This window comes from Ambystoma mexicanum, chromosome 13 (genome assembly GCF_040938575.1).
Source record: "Ambystoma mexicanum isolate Mex_15411 chromosome 13, UKY_AmexF1_1, whole genome shotgun sequence".
NCBI lineage: Eukaryota > Metazoa > Chordata > Amphibia > Caudata > Ambystomatidae > Ambystoma > Ambystoma mexicanum.
The window spans coordinates 397,162,635-397,185,144 of record NC_090938.1 but is presented as its reverse complement, the minus strand read 5'-3'; the positions used below and the strand labels follow the sequence as shown (position 1 = coordinate 397,185,144).

At 45.2% G+C, this 22,510-nt stretch overlaps 1 protein-coding gene across 6 annotated transcripts in view; it reads right to left on the bottom strand.

Annotated features, from left to right (window-relative positions):
• Nucleotides 1-22,510, bottom strand: part of TSSK4 (testis specific serine kinase 4) — a 2,423,787-nt gene that overhangs the window by 1,865,716 nt on the left and 535,561 nt on the right. The window contains exon 6 of one of the 6 annotated variants that reach the window (XR_011282999.1): nucleotides 16,682-17,140. The exons of the other annotated variants lie outside the window; for them this stretch is intronic. The gene's annotated coding sequence lies outside the window, so the exon portion shown is untranslated. Of the gene's footprint in view, nucleotides 1-16,681; nucleotides 17,141-22,510 lie in introns of those variants that run through there. 6 annotated transcript variants of the gene reach the window in all.

Genomic DNA, 22,510 nt, shown 5'->3' with positions numbered 1-22,510 from the left:
ACTGACCTACACAGGGCCCATGAAGCATGCCTACTCCCCAGAGGCATCTCCGACCACTCCCCACTGGTGATGCAAATCACAACATCCAGGCCTACTCCCCCGCCAAGCTGGCGCCTGAATAATTACTACCTGGGCAATCCAGACCTGGTGGTCAGGCTCCAAGAGACAACGCAGACAGACTTTGAGCTGAACACAGAGTCCACATCAGACCCAGTGTCACTATGGGAGGCCTACAAGGCAGTACTGAGGGGGGAACTCATCTCATGGACGACCGCACAAAGGAAACAATACCGGTTTAGGTCGAAATGACCGAGAAAAAAAAGGTCGAAACGACCAAAAGTTCTAAAAATGCTACCACCAAAAGATCGAACACCAAAATTCGATCCTCTGGTGGTAGCATAAAAAAAAAAAAACAGGGGCTGCGGGGGTGTCCCCCACATTGCCCCGCTCACTATACTTTATGGTATAGTGAGCGGGGGCTGCGGGGGACACCCCTGCAGCCGTCCGTGAAAAAAGAAAAAATTAACAAAAACAAAAAAAAACGGGGGCTGCGGGGGACACCCCCCCCCCCCGTTTAAAAAAAAAAGAAAAGAAAAGGACCCTGCAGCGCCAGTTCCCAATCACAGAAGTAAAAGGGAACTGGCGCTGCAGGAACCAGCGTGAAGGTGAAGGTAATTGGGGTTTCTTTATGTTGGTGGTGTGGGTGAGGGTATGCTGGGGGGAGTGTTGTGGGTGTGTTGTGTGTGTGTGTGTGTGTGTGTGTGTGTGAGAGAATGTGTGTTTTAACAAATTATCGGGGCTGAAAAGTCCGAAAACAAAGTGTTCGAACTTTTGGTCATTCGAGCACTTTGTTTTCGGATATTTCAGCCTCGATACTTTTTCATTCGGTCAAATCACTGGGATTCAACAATACCTACTCAAGGTACACGACGCGGAACAACAGGTGAAACAAGCAGAGGTAGCGCACATAATCCAGAACACGCCCGACACAAACCGGGCCCTGCTATTGGCACAAAAGCAGCTCCAGAACACAGCACTGGATAATGCCAGTCATGCACACTCGACAATGCTTGCAAGAGTTTATGAAACGGCCGATAAAGCCGGGAAAATGCTAGCATGGCTAGAACGCAAGGAGCAGGGAAGCAGCCATGTCCAGCAGCTACAGACAGAGGGCACAACCCCACTTGTGACAGATCAGGACTATGCTGAACTGTATAAGTCACCTAACACCCCTGCAAATACCTCAATCAAGGAGGAAATTAACTTCCCCACCTTGAGCATAACACAACAAGAATTGTTGGAAAGAGACATAACGGAGGACGAGGTGTCGAATGCCATGTCCGGCCTCCAAGCTGGCAAGTCCCCAGGTCCAAACGGCTTCCCGATTGAGCTGTGGCAGAAAGTGGGAACCAACGTGATTGCTCCACACCTACTGCAAATGTTCCAACATGCAAGAGAATCGTGTCAGCAAAATTAGCTGCTATGTCTGCTATAAAGTAGTTAAATAAAGAGGACGCCAAAAGGCATCCTTGCTTCAAACCTTTATAGGTGTCGAAACAGCATTAGCCTACCATCCATGGACAATCATGTTTGTATGGAGGTGTTAATATGGAATTCACGTATCCAATGTTGCAGATGTTTAGGGCAAGAGCTTCCTGATAACTTATTAAACAAGAGATGCCTTGACACAGAATCAACGCGGTTTCAAATTCAATGAATGCCAAAACAGGGCACCCTTTCCCCAGATCTTAGGGAAGCCACAATAATATACTACCCAAACTGGACAAACCCCCTGAACACTGCAGCTCTTACAGGCCCATTTCCCTTATAAACAGCGAAACCAAAATACTTGCAAAGATCCTGGCAAACCGGCTACAACAAGTCATCCCCCTCCCTGGTCCATCCTGACCAATGCGGCTTCATGCCCGAGAGATCGACACACATGAATCTCTACAGGCTGCACTCAGCACTGGAAAAAGCCGGCAGCATACAGGGTCCGCTGGCTTTGTTGGCAATAGACTTTGAAAAAGCTTTTGATTCAGTGAGATGGGAGGCCATCTGGGACATAATGAGGCACATGGGTTTTGGCGCAAACTTTATCGGCTGGGTGCAACTACTATACGAATGTCCAATAGCCAGAACTAAGGTCAACGGCTGGCAATCATACCCCTTCCGATTGGGCAGAGGAACGAGGCAAGGTTGTCCCCTGTCGGCCATGATTTTTGCACTTGCCACCGAACCACTGGCCATCCTTTTAAGAAATACCCCACTATGGGAGGGCTTCCGGTGGTCAGAATCATGGGAGGATAGAGTGTCCCTCTACGCAGATGACTTGCTTACCTACTTGAAAGACCCATGCAACTCCTGCCAAAATGTTACCCAAATGCTGACAAGATACAGAGCCTTCACTGGCCTACGCATGAACTGGTCAAACTCCATCCTATTTCCCATAGGAAGCGCAGCTGCCACTTGCCCCATAGACTGCCCCTACCAAATTGTTACTGATCAGTTCACATACCTAGGGGTGAAAATCACAAAGCACCTTACAGACTACACAGCTCTGAATCTACAACCAGTCGTGGCAAGATTCGCTGAGGACACTCGCCACTGGAGCTCCCTGCCACCGACGGGCAGAGCTGCCCTATCCAAAATGATCGCCCTTCCCAAGTTCTTGTATGTTCTGCAAAATGCACCGCTACATATCCCGCACCAGGAATTCCTCAAAATAGACCGTATCCTCCGGAAACTGCTTTGGAGTGGAGGGCCCCCGCGGATCGCTTTCCACCCTTCAGAGATCTGTCTGGGTGGGGGGGATTGGGCTGCCCAGGCTGCAAACTTACTACTGGGCCAGCCAGATGGCGGTGGTGAATGACATGCTCCATGGGGAAAAGAACCTGCCGCATATCAGAAGGTTTAACACCGACAGCAACATAACACCCCTGGAACTTCTATACTGCGGCATGGGCCGCACATCAGCTCCTACCATGGAAACGCACATCACACGAATCTGGGCGGAAGCACACCGGCATGTAGGCTGGGAATCGAAACTGACGCTGCCCCAACCATTGTGGAACAACAGGCTTCTCCCAGAGTTACAGAAGCTGCCGAAATGGCCCGCCTGGGCCCAACGTGACATCACCAAAGTAGGAGACGTAATAAAAGAGGAGAAATTGGTCCCCTTTGAAACACTGCATTTGGAATTCGCCCTCCCATTCTCGGAAGGATACCATTATACGCAACTGAAACACGCACTGCATGCCCATCAACAGATCATCAGCGACACGCTAGAATGTACGCCGCTGGAGCGTAACATAGTCCAGGACCAAATGAAAAGAAAAGTCACTTCAACCATGTATAATGTAATCACATCCTTTGCTACAACCGAGCTCGTCAGCTTGAGGGCCAGATGGGAGCGAGACCTTGGTCCTCTACAATCAGAAGACTGGATGGAAGCCTTGATGTACCCTTGTGAGGCGACCATTTCATCGAGGCTCCAACTGGTCCAACTCAAGATCCTACATCGTATTTACTATCCGAGGGTGGCACTCTTCCGGTGGGGCAGAGTCTCGGACCCGCGATGCAGGCGCGAGGAAGGAAACTTCTTCCACATCATATGGGAATGCGATGAAATACAGCGACTATGGCAGAAATGCTGTGACAAACTGTCCAGAGTCTTGGGCAAGCCAATACAAAGGGGACCAAAGCAAGTCATGTTAGGGATCTCCGATGACTGTGACCTGACCCGGTATGAGAAACTGCTCTGGTGAACCGCTACAGCGATACTGAGAAGGAACATTGCGTGCAGCTGTGGGGATCGGAAAGAACACCTAGTTATGATCAATGGATCACGGACGTGGACATCTGTGTGACAATGGAGCGAAGGGTATACGCAGCAAGGGGATGCCCGCAGAAAGTGAGCAAAATCTGGCAGAGATGGGAAGACGATGGCTAAGCCCCCGAAGCAGCGTCACTGGCAATGGGAGCGTTAAGAGCAAGGTGCCCATGGACTGGCAGGCCTGGTGCACGGGGACTGTGTCCTGTGTTCCCTCATCAAAGACTAGATGGTCCAAGGGGCAGAGGCCCCTTCCCAATTTTGTTTTGACCCCCTCTTATGGTTTACCGTCTGTTTCTTCCTTCCCCTGAAATGCAGAGTGTTGTGTAATGTTTATGTATGTGTGGAAAATGTAATAAAACATTTTTTGATTAAAAAAAAAAACGGTGATCTCCAGACCATAATGGTGTACAGTGACACCATTCCCATTTGTCTCCTGATCACTTCTACCGGTAGGGAGCTTGACATATTCAGAACTCATCGCCAAAATACTCCCTCAACCTGCTTCCAAACGGAGCCTGCAAGTTGTAGCTGCGTTTCAGAGCCATACGTCAAAATGGGAGTCACCTTCAATTTGTAGAAATTAATGATGGGTAGTAAGGTAAATTTGCCATACTTGCGGTTGATTATTCTAGCCTGGGTTGCTAGATTCTTAGCTTTGGACTTCACGGCCACTGCCCAGTCTGAGTCTACCATGCTAGTGTTCACTGTTAGCCCCAAGTACTGCATAGATGTAACCTCGGGTATTTTAACCCCTTGGAGACTCCAACTTCTTTTCATCCTGTGGGTTCTGTTTGTTTCTCCTATAAGCATAATTTTGGATTTCTTAGGATTGATGGTTAGTGAGTTATCACACACGTATTTAGACAAAGCATTCAGCTGTCTCTGCAGGCCCACTTCAGTTTGGTCCATAATTAGGAGGTCGTCAGCGTAGAGTAATCTTCCTACTGGAATGCCTGCAATCCTTGGGCAGAAACACCTCACATCTTCAAAAGCCTCCTCGATGTCAGATATGTAGAGATTAAATATAGCCGGTGCCAATCTGCAGCCCTGTTTTATCCGTGCTGATGTTCCAATTTCACTCAACAGAGTTCCTGCTCTATCCAAGCATATTCTTAGTGTTGTTCCAGAATGCAGGAGTTCCAGGGCTTCCCTCAGGTCGATTGGACAGCCCCATTTTGACAGTTTTCCCCATAAAGTATTCCTGTTTATTGAGACGAATGCATGGGCCAAGTCTATAGAAGCAATGTAGGTCTTATTTTGCTTAGTTGCTTTTGCCCTGCATTTCAACAAATTTATCAGGAACAGATTTAGGGCAGTTCCCGTCCCTTTTTTGAAGCCAGATTGCCATCGGTCTTGGTGGTTTGATTGTTTGGACCACGTGTTCAAACGTTTCAAGAGTATTGCTGAGAACAGCTTCCCTACCATGTCCAAAAGGACGATTGGTCTGTAGTTGGCAGGGTCAGACCTGTCGCCCTTTTTGTAGATCGGGACCGCGATTGACTTGGTCCAAGAAGTGGGTATTTTCTTTGTTAGTTTGATTTCCTGGAACAGGGACAGCATGAAGTCGGCCCAGTGCTCCGGATGTTGCTTCAGGATAGCGTTTATTAGGCCATCAGGGCCCGCCGCCCTTGATGCACTTGCATTTTTTATTAGGGTGAGTATTTCCTCCCTGTCGAATTCGAAAGTCCAGGGTAGGTTGGAGAGTGTAACCTTTTCGTGTCCTTCCGCCACCTTATTAGAGAACAAGCCTGCAAAGGGTTTTTCCCACGTTTACGATGATATTCAGTTTTCAAGGATCGCATCTTGTGGAGCTGTTGTGGAGTTCAACAGCTTCCAGATCTCGACTGTGTTCTTATTGGCCATCAGGCCCAACATTCTCTCCCTGTCTGTCTGCAATAGTCGATGTTGGTTTATTTTCAGCCAGTTTTTGAGTGATTGTTTCACTTTTCTCAGCTTTTGTCTTACGTCAGGGAGCACACCTTTTTTGAGTTGCATAGTTAGTTTTTTAATGGACTTTTTCTTTTCATGAATGTCCTTGTTAAAGACGTGTTTCCTTGTAAACACACTTTTTAAACCTTTTCCGACTTTGGCCTGAAAGATTTTCAGGGCTAGTGGATAATGGATTTGATGTATAATGTTGCCAGAAGCATCCCTGCTTTTGCCATTAAACAAGGACGTAGTTAGTTTACTGAGGTCCTTAGAAGATATTCTTAGCCTGTTAAGGCCCGGTGTGACCTCAATGTTGGTAGTATTAAGTGAATTTGAAGGCTGCCCAGCCGTATCTTCGACATGGCTTCCCACCATCTCCAATAGATTGTGTTCACTGTTGTTACATGTTATCACATCTAAGTGACTCATCTGGCCAGATAGTCTCTGACGCGAAAATGTAGTCTAGGATCTTAGTGTGAGCACTTCTTTTCCAAGTTGCTTTTGGTGGAATGTCACCCCTTATGTTACCATTCATCAAGTTTATGTTTCTTTTTTGTAGATCTTCTCTCCAATTTAGACCCCTTAGTATCTTCGAAGTGGCAGCTCTTCGTGGATTAATTATCAATTCATTCCTAGAGTCAAAACATTCCATGTTCAAATCCCCACATACCAAGACGTCAATGTTATAGATGGATCTAGCTTCAACAATGTAGTTCATAACTGTTTCTTGGAGATTGACTGCAAATGGTGATGCGGGGTTCCAATATATGTTACATATCAGGAGGTGGCGAGTGTGTTGACTATAATATTTTGACAGCAACACAAACTGAATCAGTGGCGTAGGGTTCTGTGCGCAAAGCTTGGTCCAACCATTTGTTCTTTTTACATGCTGTAATCAATCCTGCCATGGGTCACCCAAAGTTCCCTTTGACAGCGGGGTTCAGGAATACTTCAAATCCTTCCAGAGATGGTCCCTGTTTCAGCCAAGTCTCCTGGAGGCACAGTATATCATATTTCTTGATTACGAGTTCCCCTTCCCCAAATAAGTGCATGAATCCCCTGGTGTTCCAGGAGCAGATGGTCAAAGTCTGGAAGAGGGCGGTTTCTGAGGGCTTTTGGCATTATGACTTCCTGGCCAGTGTGCCCGCTAGCCAGCTCCAATCTTCTCTTGAGCTACCCAGGCATGTCGCTCTGGGCTGTTTAGACGATGGCAGTTCGCTTCCCAGATCTTCTGGTCCTACCCAACGTGGAGCTTGTCTGTCTCCTGTTGCTTGCTTTTTGCTTGGTAGTTCTTCAGGACAAGCCTCCCTGCCTCTCAGGCTTGTAGGCTCCAGGTAGGCCAATTTAGTAGGACGGTATCGATCCTCTTCAGAATTAGAGATTGATGTGGGAGACAATGTTTCTCTTTCTTTTAACCAGAAGCCCATGGTAAGAAGTCTATGGCCTTCTTTAATGAAGATGTCTTTAGTTCTGCGATCCGATATGTAGATCAGAACTCTGTCTAGGCGCTTTTCTTCTGGAAATTTGATTAACAGGATGTCCATCGATTGTATTTTCTTGAATTCCTCAATTGACTCAATGAGTCTCATAATGTTGGTTCTGTTGAGGGTCAAGTTGTCTTTGATGTTTAAGACCCTTTCTAACAAAAAACAAGAGGGAGACCTGTTCTCACAGTTCTCAACCATCCTAGGACACGGGGGAAACCTGTTATCACTAGTGTCGACCACCCTAGTTATTCTCATACTGTCTTTTTCTTGTCTGACAGATCTTTCAGTCGGTCTTTGCGGCGCCTCCTTCCTTTTCCGGTTGCCGTATCTGTTCTGATTCCAGATTTTGTACTCTTCTATTGCCAATAGCTCTGGGTCAGGGTCATCTGTTATCGTTTTGTCTTGATTCTCGTTTGACTGACCACTAACACTTGAGAATTTTTGACCTAGCAAGTTAGCTGTTTCAATGATTCTACAGTCTTTTGAGAATCTGACCTTTAGAGTCTTCTTCATGGTGGGCCCTTGTTTATTGCTTTGCTTCAATTCCTCTTCCAGTTCCTCAGCCTGTTCTCCATCCTCCTCATCATAGAATTTAGAGTCAGGTTCTCCGTTCTCTGGCTGAGTGTCCGCCCCATTTGAGCATATTCACTCTGAATCATCAGAGTAAGTAGACAAGTTTAGTAAGTCTGCATTGCTGTCATCATGCTGCCCTTGAACATTAGGTAAATGTGTTAGTTTTTTGGCCGTCCATATCTGAGATCTCTATTACACTTTTCGTTTGCAGTGTGCTTCTTTGACCCTCTAACAAACATCTCTGGAGTTTCGGGTCTCTGAATGTTTCAGATAGCAGTACTTGCGTCTAATTTTGTCCCCTTCTTAAGAGGCACTGCCATTCCCCCCGTTTTCCTCACATCAATTTGTGATGTAGCTGGCTGCGTCTTAACCGATGTCATTTTAGTCAATGCTTTTTTTGCTTGCTCGAGTTTTTTCCGGAAAGCTAGTCTCTTCGACTGTGGGGATTCCGCCTTTTTGACTAACCCTTTATCGCCCTCACCCAATTTGTCAAAGATGTTGAATATCTTCGGGGGCGACTGGGGTTCATTTATTGATTTTTTGTTTTTTTCCATCGTCGATACCAACACAGTGTTTTGAATCTCTTCCGGCATAGGTTGACTGGATTGAACTAAAGTTTGACTTGTTCCTTTAGCCTCTGTGTCTGCAATAACTATAGTTACAGGGAACATAAGATCTGTAAATGTTGACACAGTTGCATAAATGTTAGAGGTCTCAGTTGCTCCTTCCCAAAGCCAATTCTTATTGAGGCCATCCGTGATCAAGGACTCTCCTCCCGACTGGTCTTGTGGATGTTTAAGTGAAAAGAATCTTTCTAATCTTCTTCTCTCTTTGTCTCGGATTACGGGTTCCAGGATACTCTTCAAGATGTTAGTAGTTTGTTCCTCATTTTTGCCCATTTTGGTTTGGATGGCCGTAATAAATCCCTCTACAAAGATCATTTTACTGTGCAACATTGCAATCAGTGTAGTTTGGTCTCTTAACTGGTCGTTTTAGGTTTCAATCAGCTTCATAAAAGGAGCCCTTGTTAGAGAAAAGGCTGCTATTAATTGGAGGTCAATTGCACGTTGGCTGTTCGATTCGTCTTTACTTTGCTCAACCTGAGAAGCTATTAAGTCCATCACTAAGTCCTCGTCGAAGGTATGAGGTGTTTCTCTGTCCAAATCAGTCCTTTGTCGTTTGCTCAATACCAACAAAAACAGTTCCTGCAAGTAAAGTGTTGACCTCTGTGTTTTTGCCATTTTTGCGCCTACTAAGGCACTTTGTTTTGCACTAGGGTCCAAAATCACTCGTTACTTCAGCTTCGTAGCAGGAGCAGGCAGGCCACCAGAACATCCAGTAGGAAGCTGGAACCTTGAGTCTGATTCTTTGTCCAGAACGGCTGAAAGGAGTGTTTCTGGTGAACTGCTTTTAGTCCCGGGAGCCAGGGAGGACAAGGGTTCTCTGCCCTTTCCACCTCTTTCTATGGGCATTGAACCATTGTCCTTGGTATTCAAGGTGCTTTTAGCATGGCCCCAGTCCCATCCTTGTTCATCATCTTTCCTGTAATAGTGGATGCGCTGGTTCCCTTTCAGCAGGATAGGCGTGATTCCCCGGGGTCTCCAAGCAGTAACAGGGTATCTTGGGCCAAGTGGTTTTGTAGTTGGTATTTCGCGTTTGTGCCAAATGTATATGAGGGGGTTAATATTGCTCCCCAGTGATCTTCCTGGATGTCGTAACGTGGTTTGGCAGCCTCTCCTGCTATGTGATTTTCTGTCGCTCCTTCAACTAGGGAAAATGTAGGGTTGCTCTTACTAATGTTGAGGCTTGCTGGTGTTTTAGCCTCCCCCATATTGTGTCTGGAGTTATCTGCCATTGGTTCATGCCCAGTATCGCTCTTTTCCTCGCATAGAGGTACTGTCAAATCAATGTCGATTGGTAGCTCCATTGCTGCCTCTGATGTTTCTTTCACGTGTGTGCTCCCTTCCTTTTGGAGGGCGTTTTCGTGGCTCAGTGTTTTCTTGTTTATTAGCACTGTAGGGGTCAAGTGCATTCCAAACTGGTGGCCACTTGAGAAGGGGGGGGGGGGTTGAGAGGTTTGGGCCGTGCTACCTACAACCTCTATATTGGCAGTGGCGTTAGCGGTAGTGCACCCCCGACCCTCCCCCAACACAGTGAGGTTATCCTCAGAGAAGGATTCGACCATGGCAGTGACAAGATCCAAGTCGTCCTCCATGCGTGACCAGAACGTGTGTAAGTCTAGGGGCCCTTGTTAAAAAACTTTTCAATAACTTGTCAACCACAGCCACAACCACTCCTCAGACCGCTGACGAGAGGAAAAAGTCAACGAGAATAATGCTCATTCATCCAAAGGTGAGTTTGAGGTGAGGCACGTAAAACACGTGAAGTTTTTTATTTTTAGAAATTTTTTATGAGGCAGAGAGCAGCGGGCCGTGAAATGGCCGCGAAGCTGGTGAGTCAAAGGTCAGAAGACCTGTAGTTCTCACCCCCCCAGCAGTCGCTGTTCTAAAACGCTTCCTCTAAGTAAGTTTGCCTAGGTGTGCCAAGCTGTGCTTTATGAGCTACGTGTGTACAGTGTACTGCACTGTATCTAAACCACGTAATTCGCTAAACAAACAGGCAGGCACGCACACACTTCTGCTCTCGTTACTTTTCGAATTCTGCTTACCTAAAGGCACAAGGCAGACTTCAGACAGGCGGCACCGCTCCGCTCCACACCGTCACACCGACACTTGTCACTGGTGCCCCTCACGGATGTCGCAGGTGCCGGAAAGTGTGTCGGGAGTCGGGAAATCAGGATCGAGAATGGGAACGGAGCCTGATCCTGCCGCGCCAAGCTGCCGAGCCAGTATCCAGCACCAAAAAGCTTAGAGGAAAGGCCCAAGTGACGTCTAACGTGTAGTGTGTGTCAAGCCGCACTGTCAAGAAACAGGAAAGGAAACAACAGCCGCTTCCGACACTCCAAAAGGACAAACTCAAAGAGATAGTGTTAGTAACTGATTCCGATTATGCAAGAAATAGTTTTGTAGAATATTTACCTGGCTGAAAGTTAAAAGGCATGCTCACTGTAACGCTCACCTGATTCTCGCAGAGGCGCCGGTCTTGACTGGGCGACTACCGTATCTTCAAAGGTGATGTGTAGCACCCGGTTGGCTCTTTGGGCTGGACCTCTGTGCACTGTATGCCTGACGTGTAGAGTAAGATGTCTGCAGATAGAAAATATGGGGTTAATGAACTGGGGTTATTGGGGTGTCCCTATCTCTTTCCTCTTCTCCTCTCCTGTAGACCCCCAAAGGTTAACGCTCTCACCTTAGGTAAGTGAATGCCGAGCTCTCCATCTGCCTCGGGGCAGGGTGCTGTAACCAGTTTCTTCACTGGATAGGTAGCGCAGGCCTCTTGACTTCAGAGGACTGCTGTCCGTTGTTTACTGCACGAACGGTAAGTTTCGAGTCATTCAAATGTCTTTAAAGTCTTTAGTAATGATGTCTCTTGTTTTGCAGGGTTCCGGCGATGGCGGATGACGGGCTGAAGCGAGTTGAAGATGGAGCCCGTGTGATGAATAGAAGCGCCTGGAAGCACGTAAGTAAGCGCTTGTTGCCTGCTTCACTATGCGCTCTAACTGTCTTTTATTTTGCAGGTACGAGTTCGGAGCGGCTGCAGGGTGCCGGAATACCCACTGGATTAGATGTGGAAAGGAGTAATGGCACGTGAGTATTAAAGTTCCCCAATGTCTTTAAACGCACCTTGTTTTGTCTTTCAGATGCGGGATGCAGCGCCGAAGGCCTCCGGAGCGTGCGAAGAGTTGGTAAACTTTTGTCTTTCAGATGCCGGAATGCAGTGTGAAGACCTCCGGAGCGCACGAAGAGTAGGTAAGCCTTTGCCTTTCAGATGCTGGAATGCTAACCTGTTCTTTCTTGTCTTTATAGGTGTTGCTGAAGACTGGATTCAGGATGGTAAGCCTTTGCCTTTCAGATGCCGGAATGCTAACCTGTTCTTTCTTGCCTTTATAGGTGTTGCTGAAGACTGGATTCAGGATGGTAAGCCTTTGCCTTTCAGATGCCGGAATGCTAACCTGTTCTTTCTTGTCTTTATAGGTGTTGCTGAAGACTGGATTCAGGATGGTAAGCCTTTTTCCTTAGGCCCAGGACCGGATGCAGAAGACACGATGAGCGTTCTGCTGCAGAGGTTGCAGAATAACGCAAAGCAAGATTCATCCACCGGGTGTGGTTTAAATAGCCTCCTGTAGTGCTTAGGTGTCTCCTTCCACAGCCACGCCTAAGTAAGAAAAGAGTTCCTGCCTTCCAGAAGAGTTCCAGTGTTCTGAATCTAGGGAGTGGCTCCAGCCCCACCCAACAGGAAAAGTAGTTCCAAACAGAAGAGGATCAGAGGCTCAACTGGCAGGCAAGTAAGCAGCATGGTCTGCTGAAGGTAAGTCCACCCAAGCATTATGAGCCTGGCGCTTCCAGCGCTGGGACTGGGCATATTTATGAGCCTGGTGCCACTGGCGCCAGGACTGGGTCCAAAAGGTCCCAATTGGGACTGGTTGGCACTCGGAACCTGGGTTATGGATCTGCTTCCAAGGGAGTTGGGAAAACCCTGACCTTTTGGAAGCAGAGATCATGACACTCATCTATAACAAATAAATCACTTAAACAGGGCAAGATGATTCAAGCCATAGACAAACTTGTGTCAGAAAATGATTTGGTAATACATTGGAGAAAAATCTGTTGCCATTTGAAGACGTCGGGTGAGGACAAAGAGGGCAATGACAAGGCAGATCAGTTAGCTAAAATTGGAAATGTGATGGGAGAGTTGTTTCCTATTGAACACCTGCATGGTTAAATACAGTTAGATGCAATAACACGTTCCAAAACTCCAAAAGCAGTGGAGCAGCCTGTGGTGCAATGGAGTTTTGATACTCCAGATCAAGACCTGGTCAAATGCAAAAGGAAGATCTTATTTTAGGCATTTTCTATAATCATCTGTTAGATGCAGAGCAAAATCCTCTGACTGAAGAAGATTGTAAAGGGAAAGAGGAATTGAGGGTGTTGCTAAAAAACTAAAAGATAATTAGGTTAAAATGATTAGAGAATCTGTGACAGGTCAAATACAATGGGTAGTGCCCTTATCATTTCGGAGATTGATGTTACATCATGTCCAAGATGCTATAACTGCAGGACACAGGGGTTCACAGAAAACATTGGAGATTTTAAAAGATTATGCTTATTGGTCACACATGCCCCAAGATGTTGAACTATACACCAGAGAGTGTCTAGTATGTGCACAATTTCAACCTGCTTCACCTACTGATAGAGCACCGTTAATGAAAAAGGGGTTTGACCCTCCGATGGTCTGATTTGCAAATTGACTATTTTGGGCCTGTAAAAAGATCAGCAAGGGGAAATCTGTATATGTTAACGGTAACTTGTTTAATGTCTAAATGGGTGGAGTGCTTTCCAGCTCCGGATTGCAGTGCGCAAATGGCGGCCACATTACTTGTGAATCATGTTTTTTCAAGATTTGGTTTACCTCAAATGATAGAGTCAGACCGGGGAAGTGCACCATTATATGTAAATATGGGGAGGATGGAAATAGGTTTCTTGTCATGCATCCCAGTCATTGCTCCAGAGTTGATTCATCAAACTAAGTTAGTACATGGTGTAGGTTTTTGGCAGGGTGATCAGTATGTAAAGATTAGGACTACGGAAATGATAGCGTTTCAATCTGTGGAACCTGATGTATATCTATTTCTGAAATTGGATACTTGTGGGAAATTCAAAGAGCTAAATTATATATGTCCGGGCAAGTCATTTATTCCTGATGCAGCAGATGCTATTTGTGGGCTGAAGTCAGATCCTGGAGTGTCTGGGGGGTGTGAAGTGGTCATTAGTAATACTGAGATTGATGAACTGGCCCGTGTTAAGTTAATTAAGGAAAAGTACCTCAATGACTAATTATACATTTACTCACCTTAACCATGGATCTTTTATTGTGAAACAGTTGCTGCATAATGCATTTTACATGTCTGTCCCAAAGGATACAGTGGTATCAGTGGGTGGGCTGACCCGGTTTGATGCTGATGGCGATTTGTGCGAGGGGAAGGTAGAAAATATCGATTTGTTTCAGAAAAAAGTTTGTCATTGAGCCAGATGTGGAGTTCCTGATGAAGCAGAAGCATAAAAATGTACATACAATTAGAATGAATCTGAATAAAGATAATATTAATGTGAGCAGTCTAGGGTTGATAGAGGCAGGAAGGTTCAATTGGGGGACATGGGTTGAAAGAGGTTTAGTGATTTTGGCAGTTCCAATGATACTTATTTTGATATGGTTAATTGTGCTCACCATTTTATTTTAAAATTTGTTTATTGGCATTTTCAATAACATCGGTTACATATTTCCATGGTGTGCCTTATTCGTGTTCAAGTACAATACTGTCTCCTTACTATGTTAACGTATTTCAGCTTCTCTCGTCCCAGGGAGGATGGGTGTGTGGAAGAGGGCGATCAGGTTGCTCGTGGGGTTTGGGGGGGGATGCTTCCCAGGGGCCCGTAGTGTCTCTTATTAGCTCTCATCGGGTCTCCCTGCCTGGCTTGCAGATATGTTCGTTCCAGGCCGTTGGCTCAGGGGGGCTTGTCGTCGGAGGGGAGAAACATATGCCTAGTAAGTTCTTTCCATGCCTCCAGTGCTCTGCTGGACTCATCGGTAGATCTGGCCACGCATTGTGCTCACCATTAAGATGAAAATGTTGTGCCTGGTTTGGATGCCAATGGGGAAGGGGAAAATTGAATTGGGAGCAACACATACATTTTAAAGCAATTGATGTTTTTCCTGCACTGATGTCCAGTGCATCCCAGCAGTAAAAAGAAAAAGGAGGGAATATGTAGGAGTTGAGGGCTGTGAGTTACAGGGGTTCATGTGCATGTACTGCTTTGTGTGGTCTTTGCACAGAAACATAGAAATACAAACATCATAAGTGGCAAATGCAGCCCGTGCGCACACCAAATGGGAAATGCACACATTCAGGAACAGAGAGCATATGTTTAAAGGTGGTTTGTAATATTTCATTTGACTGGCTTGCACTATGTCTAAATGCTAATGTAAACTAAAAGTCTAACCCTTCCCAGTAACCTGTAACATGTCATTAACAAATTAGGGCAAATTGGTCCAGATGAAATAACTTGAAAACGGTTTTGGAAAATGCTCTTCTGCAATGGGGTTTAGGTGTGCAAGTTATGAGCTGTGTGGTTTCATTCAATGAGAGTTTTAAACATGCACCATAGCATGAGCTGCAAAGATGGAATGTGCCCTCTGTGAGGCACCATTGTTAAGTCAGGAAGTCAAAAGAAGAGAAATGTATCTTATTGAGGTCCAACAATAATACCATGTGGCGTTCAGTGGGATGATCAGGGCGAAGGGAAGGATTTCTATTGAATGACAGGGAAGATTATAAGTGGAACTGTGGATGGGTGTGAAAGTTCAGATGTTCGGAAACTTCCTGGGAGACAGGCAGAAACCTTTCTGAATGATGAAGCTGAGACGTGCAGGCAGAGTGAGGTCGCAGCTGTTCTTATCTATGTGCTATGGGCGGATAAACAGAGGGATATTCCAGTCCGATCAAACAAAGAAATTCACAGCTTGCAGGTAATATGAGTCATAAGTGAGGATATGCTGCAGAATGTTTGGCCAGGAGTCAGATATGGTTAGCACATTGTTTTCATGTGTAATGTTTATTAATGTGTAAAGCGAACACGATTTCCAAAGTCCATGAAGGAAGTTGCATTGCTGTTATGATTTCTTGTTTCACTCTCAAACTGCATTGCCTGCCAGTTTCATTGTGTACTAGGTCATTTGGTAAGATGGTGCTCAGTGGAGCCTTTTAATGTGTGCGAACATTTCCATGTAAAATATCACTTCACAGTTTTATGTACTCATGGCTTGTATCGCATAATGTATTTTATCTGAACCAATTTAAATACCATTAGTATTTAAAATTAGAAATTCAAAACAAGTGATTTTCTTTCCATGACTGCACTCATTAGCACAGAGACAGAGTTCACAGGGACTAGCCTTATGTTACCATAGGTGGTAATTCATTTTACCACAGGTGGTAAAATCTGAAATAGGTTTTTGGTTTTCCTAATAAGTGAGTTTAGGAGTGTATGATGTGTGTGTATACAATTACCTGTTGATAACGTGATATGTTTTACACCTTAGCTGCTAGAGCATACATCAGCATCGTAGATAAGATGCTGATGGGTAGAAGTACCGCCCCACATTAAGTGTAGTAAGTCCAGTATCTGTTATTTGTTAGAGACCCGGGAATAAAAAAGACAAGTGTTAGACCATATTCTGGGGAGAGTTTTACAACTATAAAAAGGAAATCCACCAATTCATCACTACAATAATAATATACCACAATAAGATACCACCATTTACCACAATGATAAAACAACCCAACATTAGGTGCAACTCCTCCAGAAAATATACCTAACAGGCAGCTAAGTTCAAGAACTGTGCTTATTGAGTTAACCTACGTTTTGTTTTTGAAATTACATGTACATTTATATATTAAGAACAGAGAGAGATTAAGGGAACACAACCACAAGCGGACCCTTAAACTAAAGGGATTAACCCTTGATAAATTGAAACACAGAGCTTGTGGTTTGAAACTGCTACCTTGTCTAGGTGGATTCCATTAATTAGCTATTTTCACTAATAGTCCTACAAAGAACATTTGCGTGACAGCCGAATTATCAAAAAATATATACATATTTTATTTGTCAAATACATACAAAAAGTTAAAACTCACAATGTTTAAATACCTGTGTGGTCTTCTAACAGAAAAATTTGAGGAAAACTCGTGTGTTATTGTCTCTGCATGTGTTGTCCCCCTTAAAACGGTAAGTATGTTGGTTAGGATACTTAACCGTTAAAGTGTCTTGTGCTGTGCTTCTAATTGCACTAGGCCATACCTCATTACTCACAACTCACTCAATCACATTCCATTCATTCTACCTTCATTCAATTTCAAAATTTTCTTCCACAACAATAAAAAGTGCCTGACATGTTTCTTTCCGTACAAATTGTCTCGTGTTGAATACCCGGAAATTCTTCAGGGGCTTGTGTGCAGGGTTAATAGGACAAGCATTACAGTATACATATTACAGTATAACTCAACATAACAAAAAAACAAAGCGAAAGTTCAATCAAGAAAAATTCCTTTGTAGCGTTCTTGTTGGAGTTGCAGTCTTATTCTGACTCCATGGGGTATAGTTCCCCATGTTGGTCAATTGACCCAGAAGGTAATCTTCACCTATCAAGGAGCAATACAAAAAGGATAATCAATAACCTGTATGTGCGACTTCATTTCGTGACAACTGTTCGTTAATAACAGTAATCTCAACACAAGAATCCAATCACATCCTAGCTACAAAAGGCATCATCTTCCTGCATCATGTGCAGTGACCTCTATATCTAGGTATCACGCTTGGTTGAGGAAATACCTGACCTCCGTGTTGTCAACATTGTTTTATAAGCTCACATGCAGGCAGAAAGGTATCAATGTCAAAACACTCACCGTCAATACAGTGGGTAACGACTTGATCGTAAAGGCAGGGTTTCTAAGCTGTGTGTCGTTAGAGCGAAGAGTCCTGGAAACCGTCTCCAGACATGTTCGAGTAAAGATCACTGTCAATCAGAGAAAGTCAAGGAAAGATTTCCGAAGAAACCCAAGCAAAGGTCCATTAGTGATATTTTCACAAGTTGACTCTGCTGTTCAAATGGCTAGCCTCTTTTTGGCTTAGCATGTCAATTAGTGTTCTTTTATCTTAGGTACTATTTGCATGCCATCACTTTATGTTGATTCAGGCTTCCTTCCCCATGTGTTCTTGTGGAGCTTGGGTTCAACCCTCGCGGGGAACCGTGGATCACTGGGGGGATAATTAGAAAATCCAGTTAAGCATCTACCTATGTCGCAGGGCCATTGAATAAATTAAAGGAACTAGTCAATGTCGATCTAATGTGGTCTATAACCTACGTTCTTTGTATTCTCTCCTTTCTCTTCCCGTGAGGATGGAGGAAACGTGGCTGTCTCGGGAGCAGAGGTCAAGTCTCTTCCGGTGCTATCGTTCCCCAGACTCAATTCCCGGGTTTTTATCACCGACCAAAGGGGTCTCTAAATGGGAAGCAGTGAACGTTAAAATCCGACGTATTCCCTAATAAGTCAGGGATAGGCTTTTACCGTTACGGGCATCTAACAGACGGCCAGTGTGTATTTGTTAAACTAAAACCGTTTCCTTACTTATCTAAGCCCCATAGCACAGTAAACCAAACGTGTAAAGTCCCATCTCGAAACTCTAACAGTGAACTAACCCCCCGTTATTCTCACCGTTCGTTTAGGGATCCGAGTTCCACTTATATCAGAGCGATAAATCCTCTGATGTCTTCCTTAGCCGATCACTTCCGGGGTGACCTTGGTTCAAGCCTAGCATATACAGGAGTTTAAGTATGTGCGTTCCACGTTCGCGCATGCGCATTGTCCGTGCTTCGACATCCGTCCATCACAGAAATGTTGAATTAGGGTATCGGAAGGTGACTAACATTTTCCCAATTTCACCGTGTACGACTCACTGGTCAAAAAGATATACGTGCACACGGTCATGTACTACCCTGTAGGTTGCTCGCGCTTCTCGCTGTAGATAATACGGACATATCCTGGTAATTACATTTGTGCGTTCCAAACTCGCGCCTGCACACTATCCATTCTTGAGCGTCTGCCCATCGATGTAATCTTGAATTAAAGTATCGGATGGTGGCTGTCATGTTTTAAACTTTAAAGTGTGCGGATCGCTGATTTATATATTAAGCCTGTTAATCAGAAAGAATGTGGTGAGCTAAGCGTTGGGAGCAGGCACGTATAACTCTGACCTTATTTTAATTATGCATTCATGATTTCTTTAGAGAATGGGTCAGGCCCCAGAAAGCAGCAGAGCACTTTACAGAGAAAAATGTACATCAACATAGTATGATGAAGTCCCATGTCTGGTGCTGAACAGAGGATGTTTGTACCTGAGGTGTTATGGGTATGATCACGTAGTCACCTCAGCTTGGTTACCCCTAGATGGCATGAGACAATTACAGTATCAGCCCTGAGACCATTCATTCAAGGAAGGCCATAGCCAAGCCACTGACCAGTGCTGACAATAAACCCTTGACAATTCTCTCCCTTCCTAACTCATGGCAAGACCCTATAAATTAGAGTGGGGTCACCCCCTGCACAGCTAACAGAGCCTGAAGCTCTTTCTAGACAGTCCCAAATTAATGTAAGGGAAAAGAAAAGATTTCCCTTTACGGGGAAGGCCCCCTGCAATTGCAGGAGGTATCGAGCATATAGACGATATTATAAACCCACCTGACATATCAAACAACATTTTTTAAACAGCTTGCGGAGCACGCAGGACTGCGGATAGAGCATGGCAGGTTCGTCACTACTTGCATGGGGGACATCCTTGTGCCGGGGACACAATAGGGTGCATTCCCCACTAGCCTGGAGAAGGAGAATATCCCTTAAGCCTACCTAGGCCAATCCCAGCCATTCCCAGACCACACACTGGGAATGCTGGAGGGTTCAACATGGCCCAGACAACAACCATGAGAATCAGGAGGGAGGAAGTAAGATCCACAATGGCGGGTGGCGCAAATATTCACTTGGCCCAATCCAATGACCCTAAAGCAACCAAAGCTGTCACAGAGCGGCCAGCCAATCAGAGCCCTGACTAAATTATCAGACACACGCATATGCTTAGAAAGACCCTTTCAGGGGAGAATGAAGCACACTGTAAAAACCACAGCTTCAGCCATGTGATGTGGGTTGCAGAAGGAGAATCGTGCTTGGAGAAAGCTGGAGACTGAAGAGCGGTGGAAGACACAGAGGCTGGAGAGGCAGATGAGCATGGAGGAGGAGAAGTCCTAGAGAGCAAGAAGAGGTGGTGAGAGCTGAGTGGGTCAAGGAGAGGGGTGAGAGTGAACAAGAGATGCTGGGAGTCAAGGAGGTTAAGGAGGAGGTCATAACCTTAAAGGAATAGTGCACTCAAAAATGTTATTGTCCCGATTGATCGGGCAAGTCGTTATAAGCATACGTTGATCGATTGTAAAAAAAAATCCTATGCATCTAACTTTCGTTTTCCGCACTTTTACACATGCAAAATCAAGCAGCGGGGCGCGGCCATCTTGTGCTAATCTGATCTGTTGCTGCATCGCCCCAAGGTGAACTGCCCTGGTGGCACTAAATCATATCCCCCGCCCCTGAATCTGACATCACTAGATGCGTACAGCCCATTTCACAATGCAAATGCACGTCTCATGTCAACATTCTCTGTGCGCCAGCTAATGACATGTATCCATGGAAATGGCAGGACGCCTCTTTCCTCAATAAGTATAAACAGACCGCTTCTCATCAGACAACATCAGAGTTGCTTTTTCAATCGTTTCACTGTCTTTTTTCGTATATCCTGTGACTTGTTTCTGCTCTGTTCGGCTATCTTCGTTGCTCGTAGCCTGTGCAAACAGATACTAGTACTAGCATTACTATCGATTTAAATTTTGTTGTAAAATGGCAACAATACAGCCCTACTAGTACGAGCCAGAGTATTCCGAGGCGGAATTAGTTGAAAGAGAAAGATGCGGAAACGATGGGGCATCGGACGACAGTTGGGAGGATGAATCACCGGATCATGAGCCTGAGCCTAGTCGCATTGAAGACGTTTCCACCTGGCGTACCTGCAATCGGTGCAAGGTCATGCCAACCAAGGAGAACTGCTGCTGCAGAGAAAACTCCGGATGCTTGGCCTACATATCGGAAGACGAGACACCGCCACTATGCGTTACTGAGCTGCATGACTTCAGGGCAGCCTGCCTCGCAAGGACCATGTTGAAGATTATGATGGTGCTTATGCACGAACTTCGCAACAGTTCGCCCTCGCAATCCAAGTAACGAGTAAGTGTACTCTAGATGTGATGTCACTTAGGCCACTAAAATTTCTTGTTTGTCTCCTATATTGTCGTAACTTTGATCTATCACTGCCAAAAGCATGTAGTCTGGCAATTCAATACATCTCTGGCGATTTGGGGAAATCATAGTGGTCATCTTATGTGTCTTTCATGTACAACCAAGAAACAATATTTCTCTGTGCCCCAAACGTTATGATTTGCATGGGTGTTCACTTTTGTAATGTGTCTACACTTTAAAGCCCAAGTTTATTGATCCATGAAGTAATATTTGTACTGGCAACTATGCCATAGGATACAAGATTGCATTTTCAACTAAGGTTTGTACACTTATCATGTTCATTTAAATACAGTTTGTATGTTTCTCTTCCACAGGTGGTACAGGCTGGCGGCCTATCGCTCGTTTACATGGTGGCTTCATGGTAGGCTTGGATACCGCGTTTGTCAAGTACTACCCGCCTGTATCGTTGGTGCCAATCGAGCCACATTCCCCAGTGACAGCGGTCAGTACAGGGGATTTTCCCACACAGTGCTGCAACCCGAAGTATACAATTTGTAGTACATTTGTGCCATTAACATCAGCAACAAAATAAATTACAAATCAACTTTTATGAATAGTTGTTTCAATTTTTCTGTGAATCAAGGACACGCTCACTTGTCCTGGTAGGGCTGGCGGGGTGGGAACGGCCAAGGTGCTGAACACTTCAAAGGTATCTTCAGCGCAGGGGCCATTGTTCACATGGCCTAGTCAGAGCCAGTGTCTCCACCAGGCTCCCCTGAAGCAGACCGCGCCACTGCAATCCACATAAGTGTGTCTCCATTCAGCAGTGCCCCAGCCCTTTTCTGTATGCCTCTTGCCCCTCCATCTCCCCCTCCAGTATCAATGGTAGTTCGCACCTGTGGCTGTGCGCTCCCACAAGGGGCTGGCAGGGTGGGAACGGCCAAGGTGTCAAACACCATGTACACCTCAAAGGTATCTTCCGCACAGGGGCCATTGTTCACATGGCCTAGCCAGGCCCAGTGTCTCCAGGCAGGCTCCCCTGAAGCAGACCACGACAGAAACATGTCACTCATTCACATACACACCCACTCTTTCAATTCTTTATAAACCCCTTGATATTTATCCTGAGAACATCTGTGGGCACTGGAAGTCAACTCGTGATCGTGCTACCTGTTCTCCTGCTACTAACTACCCTGCTTCCTGAATCTAATTGTCTGTTAGTCAAGGTAAGGGTAGGTCACATAATCATCTCTTTCTGTCTCAAAAATGCTATCTATTTCGAACGAATGTACCTATTAGTGTAATGTTCATTCATCTCAATGACTTTACCATTGTCTACTGTTTAAAGTGTTCTGTTCTATATAGCAAATTTCATCAGTGCCAATTGTAATAGAATTGCATCTTTCTCAGACCATGTCTATAAGCATGTTTCCTTTTGATGCATGAAAGTACATTAAAGGACGAGTAACATGTTACGGCTTCCGTCGCATCAATCAGTTCTGAACGAAAGTTATCCCAGTGTATATTCGACTACGCTGCACAGGTTTTGCTTCTTTGACCAAAACAAACACTGCATAGAAAACTTTGATATAATTCCATCAATCTCATCCATTCAGTAGAATTTTTTTGTAATTATGTGTACTTTAATACAGATTTTCCAAGAATGCCGGCTTGTAT